The sequence below is a fragment of the Pundamilia nyererei genome, unplaced genomic scaffold (genome assembly GCF_000239375.1).
Source record: "Pundamilia nyererei isolate P.nyererei 1_Seehausen unplaced genomic scaffold, PunNye1.0 scaffold00136, whole genome shotgun sequence".
NCBI classification, from domain to species: Eukaryota; Metazoa; Chordata; class Actinopteri; order Cichliformes; family Cichlidae; genus Pundamilia; species Pundamilia nyererei.
In genome coordinates, this window is record NW_005187537.1 from 587,490 (window position 1) to 595,329 (window position 7,840).

The window sequence follows — 7,840 nt, forward strand, 5'->3', positions numbered from 1 at the left end:
GTATGTGGGACTGCAGCTAGTTCATTTAGATACACGGGCTCATCGGCAAGAAGTAACATATGTGTATTATGCTGTTACAAGTGAGAGATTACTCAATAGTGCAATATGATGTCTTCCTAAAAATATAAAAGACAATAATGATGTGTAGAGTCTGGCACCAGCATCTTTGACTTGCTTTGAGTTGAGTTGTTTTGCTTCAGGGCGAATAAAACCGCATTGATGTTTAATACTGCATGATGTGTGTGTAAACAAAGCGAGACGACAAGAAGTGAAGTCCCTGATCCACAAAGTCTCCAGCGGTGCTGCTGCGAAAGAGGAATTTATATCTTATCTTGATGCTAATTGTGTGTTTACATTAGTTTATTTACATACTAATTAAAATGGATTTATGTACTTTTTACATGTTTTTTTTTTTCCAAAGCTGATTATTATTCAAAGCCTGCTGAGTGAAGTTTTAACTGTCTCCAAGAGATGAATAAAATATCTGATGAAGCTGATAAAAAGAACGTTGCCTTTGACTCCAGGCTGCTGTTTGTAGCTACAGTTCATGTTGTTCATAAGCTCAGTCTGTGCTGTGTCTTTGCTTGTTCGTGATATATGATCTCTCGTGTTGTTTTATGTGTTTCTCTAAATGTCCGTGCATTTGTTTTGACTGAATAACAGAATGGAAAGTAAGTTTTAATACAAAAAGTAGTTACCAAATCTCAATCTGACCTTTGGGATGTGAGCAGCAACTGTGCGATGCTATCCTGACCAACATGTTAACAGAACCTTGTTGAATTTATGCCATGAACATAGAAGGCCCAGTGCAAGCAAGGTGTGCCTAATAAAGTGTCCAGTGAGTGTATATGTATATTGACTTTTTCTGTCTCCCATGCAGTGCAGAGTGGGCAGTGAACAGAAAGCTGTAGCCAGCATAAAGTTCAAAACTGAACCATGAAGGTTAATCTGACACTGAATATTCAGCTGGTAGGCTGTTTTGTTCACATACCACCCAAACCATAACCGAACCATTGTTTGCATAAAGTTGACAATTTCTATAAACATTAGTCTTTATTTAGCCAAAGAATTGTTTGATGGATGCGTGACTAATGCAAAATTGTCCGTAACTAATCGACCCTTCTTCATTACAACAGTTCAGTAACAGAACAATGAAACATTGAAACATCTGCAACCATCTAACAATGAAACATTAAAAGTTTGTTGCTTACCAAAAATGTCATGGTTTTCTTAAAATTGGTATTAATTTATGAAGAATTGTAACATCAGTTATCAACTAAACAGCTTGATTTCAAATTTTCTTCCTAACTCTCTCCCCTATAAAGACGACGTTTGACAACCTTCCCAGCACCATTAATCATGAGCTTTGACACCTCAGTATGTATCAATAAATATGTGGTTTGATGACCATTTAAATAGTTTTATGGGTTTTTCCAAGGGTAGCTGCACAGTTCAGATGCACACCCAGTCATTTTGTTCAGTAAGCACGCCTGAAATAAGACAGAAACCATCAAAGGGTTGTTCCTTGTAAGCTTTCAAAGTGCAAAGAGTTAGCCATTTATATTTTCAGGAAAATGTGCGGTGCTTCATCATAAATAAGTAAAATGATTCCTGTGCACATCCAGTTTTCAAAGTTTTCAACGATCTAATGAATATTTTTTTCTTTCATCTTTTTTTTTTTTTGGTGCGCACAGCTTTTTGTATTAGTGTCTATTTGTAAGCATGATTCTGTGTGTATGTGTGTGTGCGTGTGTATAAGAGGTCTACAGTAGATCCATCATAGCCTGCTCATAAGGCCACAAATGAGCGATAACATCCTGATTGACACTGAGGCTTAGTTAAAATCTCAGGAGTGTAGACAGAAGGAGGAGCGGCGAGAGTGGCCTGATATTTTCTCAAAGACAGCAGAGGAGTGAAGAAACATCTCAACACCTGCGGGCAAAGGTCAGCCTCACACTAACGAAGCGCAAGCAACTCTTTCCTTCAGCACAGATCCCCCTTTTTCATCAGACTTTTGCTGGAAGGTTTTAGCTAAGTTTCTTTTGTCTTTCCAAGTTTAAACATTTTTTATTCTTCGGCTGCACAACGCTGTCTTTCTGTTTTATTCCTTCTACCCCCCTCCTGCTCATTCCTTGTTCTCCTTTTTTTAAAAAGGGGGGGAGGGGGTCTGCTTAATCTTTTCCACTATTTCTTTTCTGTCTTAGTCACAGATGGGGAGAATGGAAAGTCGCTTTCCAGTATTGATTGGTTAAAATGTTTATTCCCGCAAATGACAGAAAATCTATATCCTGTGTTTCAGGCATATTTTGACTGGCACCAGTGCCTGGCAAACGGAGTGCACCGGTTACAGTGAAGTTTACAATTGTGTGCTTGCATGTAATGCATGTAATGCGTTATATGTGGAACCCCTCGAGAGAGAGTCTTGGCCTCAGAGAAAAGTAATGCCTGTAGTGACATTAAAGGATATTCACGCCTATTTTCTGCTCTTGACATTGGTTTGGGACCGGATTACAAACAAATACACGTTCATTTCAGTTCAATCACAAAAACTGGCATAACAACAGGAACTCAGTTAGGTAAATTAACCCTGGCAGTCCATCCCAAACATCCAACTGTTGGCTGGCGCACTGGGGCCTTCCAAACATTTATCCGCATCTGTCCAAATTTCAGGATCACGGTGACTTGCTATTCTGAATGAAAACTCTGTGATGCAATGCACAGAAAGACCCGGTGCCCAGTCTTCCTTTCAAAACTCAGACATTTTGTACACACAGTCCCACCCACGAGGACTCTCTCAGCTTATTGTTTGAACACGTTGTAACTGATTTTTAACATTTGTTTTGAGATTCCGGTATGAAAACCGCAGCCCTTCAGGAGCTCTTTGAAGAGTGGAAAGAGGTAAAACACAGTGGAAATGGCAGGATTTGTCTCTGTGTGTTTGGCCACACTTGATTTGCTGTGTACTCTTTAAAGTCGATTTTTCTGTTTTTTTTCCTCACCATACTGCTGCCCCGCCTGTTGGCTTTGGCACCAATATCCGCTCGGTTTATTTAACCTCAGTGTGACTGACAGCTCTTGTGTTGTGTTTGCTGCTGGGCCTCCCCCAAGCACAGCCCAGAATGCTACATAAAAACACAATGTGAGAGTGGAAATGTGTGGTTCCAGTTAAAAATGTCACTTAGGATCACATTGTTTAATTGTGAGACAGCGCTTATTACGAGCACTCCTCCTTAGATCTACCGCTAAAGGAAAATAAATGTTCCCGTGTCAGTCCCTGCCCTCCTAATAGCTTTTAAATGAGTCAGGGATGAGATCCCGCCGAGCGCAGAGTTGAAACACAGATAATCGCTGAAAGAAGGAGAGCTGTGAAACACTGCATCTGTTTTCAGCAAACTCAAGGCCAAAAGCAATGATGAGAAAATACACAGAGAAATCGCATGATCGGTGTTGTGAGTTCAAAGCCCTCCAGGGGTCATTTAGTAGACAAATGATTAGGCTAGGAGAAACAAACAGGTAAGTAAACGGTGCAATGGCTGAAGAAGTTTTGTTTCCTCACAGTACACCAGGACTGACCGATGTGCTCCATCTCTAGCCTGTGCTGACGATTATTTTTGTTAGTTTGGACCTTTGATGAGTATTAATTACTAAGAATTGCCATTTAACTGATCTGGAGAAACACTCTAATGTTCAGCAGTATGAGAAGTTTGAGGTAAAAAAAAAACCAATCACCTTATGCTACAGTCACACTAGGGAAAACAGTGATTGCAGAAAATGCAAGAACAAGAACAAAATTACTATGACCGTGTGAAAAAAAAACTTGCCTTCTTGTTAACTTTGAAATAGTTACTTCGAAGATGGGGACCAGTTGCTGTCCTCAAAGTGACTTTGGTGCATCAGGACAGCAGCACAGCCAGAGTCAGCCTGCTTAAATTACTTATGCTTTTACACGCAATTTGTAACAACACAGTGTTAACTGTGATATATCTGCAAATCTGTTGCTCTACATTTACACAGAAATTCACATAAAGCAGAAATTTATATTAATTACTTGCATTGAGAATCCAGCTAGAATGTCATAAATTTGAAAAGAAGTTCTGAAATTCTTCCAAAAATTGACATAGACGCTCAACAAGTTTGCAAGACATGCATGACATACAAGTTACTCAGACTGATAGCGATGTGTCTATTTATAGCTTGTCTCCATTTATAAACTAGATTGTAATTATTTGAAAACCTTTGCCAATCTGTCTGAGAGTGACCGCAGTTAGTTGGAGTTGGACCACGTTTGTTTGGAGACAAGTTGCCTCCCAACAGATGACCTGTGGATCCGCCTTGTCACCTAAATGGTGGAGGGTGATGGACGCTCATTGATTGTTGCAACTACTTGCAAATGATCGCTGAAAGAGGGAAAAAATATTTTATTCCAGCCCCACTGAGATTTAAGGTTATCACAATTTATCCGAAGAGAGGTTTTGCTTTGATCTAATGTTGCTATAGTGATGTGGCCCCAAGGTTTCAGCAGTAACTCCTGTGAGTGTATTATCATTAAAATGCAGAGACAAGATTAGAAAAACAGATTTTTAGCCATTACTTATGACTATTGTACTATGTAAGAAAACCTTTTCTAACCCTTTCTTTGCAAATTACCTATTTTGTTCACAAACGGGCTTTTATAATAACCTACAACCTCTTAACAGTCAGCTGCTGATGCCGTTCATGCTCAAGTGGCTGTTCGAGTGCCTTAATCTGTAATGTCACTGACTTATTTTAGTGTGCAGGCTTGGTTAAATTAGTCGGATAAGTTTAAATGAAATGACCTGAGATGTGCTCGGGCAATTACAAGCAGGGTTGATAAAGTTTTAATTTTGATCTCAGGCTGCAATGAACCGGAGTGCACCCTTAATGGAATGAAGCTTGTGCTGGCCTGAGGAGTTTGCACACAGCATTATTATACTCATGAAGCTCTGAGAAGGCCGGCCTGTTGTTTCCACTAGGGATACGAGAAAATAAGCATACATATTTTCTGGCTGCAGCTAAAAACAAATGACCGCTAGAGTGAAAAATCCACATTTATGCAGCTTTTTCCGTTTGCAACCTTCCGTTCTTTTTTCTTTTTCTATTCATTTCGGTGCAGTACAAATGTTTTCTTAACATATCACTCCATATCTGATCTTCTGTCATTTTCTGGGAAAGCTTCCTAGTGTGTGAACATTGTGCATGTACTGTTTGCAGGGCGTTTCGGCATTGGCAAGACTGCGGCAAAATAAGGCATTTTGCAATATGTTTCCACGTGGACAAAATCCCTGCACACAAACCGACTGAGAACATGAACACACACACACTGGACTCCCCTGAAACACACATAAGCGAGCATTTTGTTCCCGGTTTTATTTTGCACAGGGACATCTCTACTCTCAAGTTCATTCCTGCAGAGAGAAAAACAGCTGGAGCCTCTGGGATGTAAATAACGCAATGGCACTGACCATGCCAGATACCACACACACACAATCACACACAGCTTCCTCCCTCAGGTTCTTGGATGTTATTCACAGACAATCTTTAGACACATTTTGCAATTTTAAGAGTCACAAAGTGATTTTTTTTTCTAATTACATAGTTTCCCACTAAACACTATGCTCTAAGTGTATCTGATGATATCACGTGTGCATGTTCATCCACTCCATCCAAAAAATGTTTTTGCTTCCAGGTACATTTGCAGTGGTTGAGCAACTAATTCATCACAGTGAATAGTGTGCTTTTATTTATTTCCAGTCCTTCCATACATAGAATAAGCTGTGAATGCAAAGACACCCTGCATGTTAGAGTAGATCGAGTAGACACAGTAAATACGGCACACAGCATATTTTAGCATGTACATGTCAACGGCAGTTGCCATTTCTATTTACCAGAATCCTAACTTTTCTCTACAAACTTTCCAATCAGCTGAAAGTTTGCAACCCACTTCAACACAGCTATAGGAAAATATATATACTAGATGTGTTTGACAGTAGATTGTTTTGAGCACTGTGTACTTTAAATATGATAAACAGGGTTAAAAAACTAACAAAAATATATTTGCACGCTGTCCTTTGAAAGTGTGCAAATATAATGAACACTTTCAGATCCAATTATTTATGCAAACTGTGAGCTTACACAAGTCCTTGTTCTGTTCAAGTCAGACCCAGCAGCGTGCAAGAAAGTAGAAAAGGTTTTGCGTTCTCTCCTTACAGTCCAATAACAGCTCAAGAGGAACTTCAGTTGAACCTCTGACATAATTTTTGAGAAAACATAAAAATGTTTAAGTGGACTTTGTCTCACTGAGCACTCAATCTCAAGGTTCTTTGGCTTTCGTGGAGGGTGTCACGACAATGTCAGCATAGATCCAACAGGGATCTGTGGTGATTCATTTTAATTGCTTTAACACATCCATCATCATTTGCTTATTAGTTTTTCATGCTCCGATGCCTCCTTATTTTCATTAAAAAAGAGAGAACTGAGTTCAGCTCCCAAAACCTCTGAAATGTGTGATATTCACAGGTGGCATCTGGAGTTTGGGTCCAGCCCATTAAGAGGCTCAAGGACAGATGTCACGCGGCAGAGAGTAGCGCTGGAGCTTCAGTGGAATGTGTGAGGTTTGTGGTTAAGAATTTCCAAAATATATATAACACTTGCCTCAGCAAGCGAGTAGGGATGAATCCATGACTCATACAAAGACATTCGCTTCTCTGGAGAATTGCACTGGCCAACATTTAATAAGGAACATTATCCCCTGCTGTGACACTGATTGTGGTCGAACACTGGATAAGTTGAGGGTTGTGTTGCAACAAGTGATGTGCCCCTGCAGAATTATATGGAAGCAAAAACCTGTCAGTCAACGCGCTGTCATCGTGGAGTGGAGGAAAATGCTTTCACTTTTTGGTCGTCTTTTTTGTTTTTGGCCAAAGTATTTATTCGTTTCCCAAACGCTTCAAGAAACATGGCAATAAGGCAAAAAGATCTGTAGCTTTTAATAAAAATGAAGAGCTCCATATGTTTTATGTATTTTAGTCCGCTGTAGCGAAGGTTTCACGCGGGGCTATGTGAAACCTCACTGTGTGCAAATCACGACTCATCAAATAGCCACTTTCTTCCTTTTTTCCAGATATTTGTTTTTAATGTCATCGTCAACAAATCCTTTAAAAACACCAAAATAAAGAATTCGATCGTATGCCTTTGTAACTGAGCTACACATTTACCAATGTGCCTTCATTTTATGTACACGGGAACTTTTTTTTAAACAAGTCAATGCCACTTCCCACTGCAAACCAAATCTGCATTGTACAGTCAGTATAAATGCCAGCATACCACCGTTTTAGGGAATGATATATTAAGAAATTCATTTTTAAAGCTAAACTGTATATTTGAGCTTGAGCCACAATGTCACAAACATAGTAGGGGACTTGGAACGTAATAAGAGACATTGGGGATTTTGGTCTTGTAAGAGCAACAAAACTACTGAATGCCACTGCAACTTGTCAAGCTTTATATTATGTGGAAAACTATTAGGAATGCATTAGTGCACTTAAAACTTAAAGCGGCAGTCTCAAAGATTATTATTATTACCAACTAGGTGCCTGTGGCATCATTAGCGGAGAAAAAAAGCTACCTTTAAAGCAAACTGAGAATTTTCTGCTGCCACATCAAAGGTAGAAGGTTTACTTTAATGCTTTCTGTCACAAAGCCTCTGCAGGGCACGGTTCTTGTTTTTGACAGGGTGTAATTTAACCCAAACTAGGATTTTATCTACCACTAAAACCAATGTAAAAGGAATAAAAATATTCAGTAACTGAATATTTTTGCT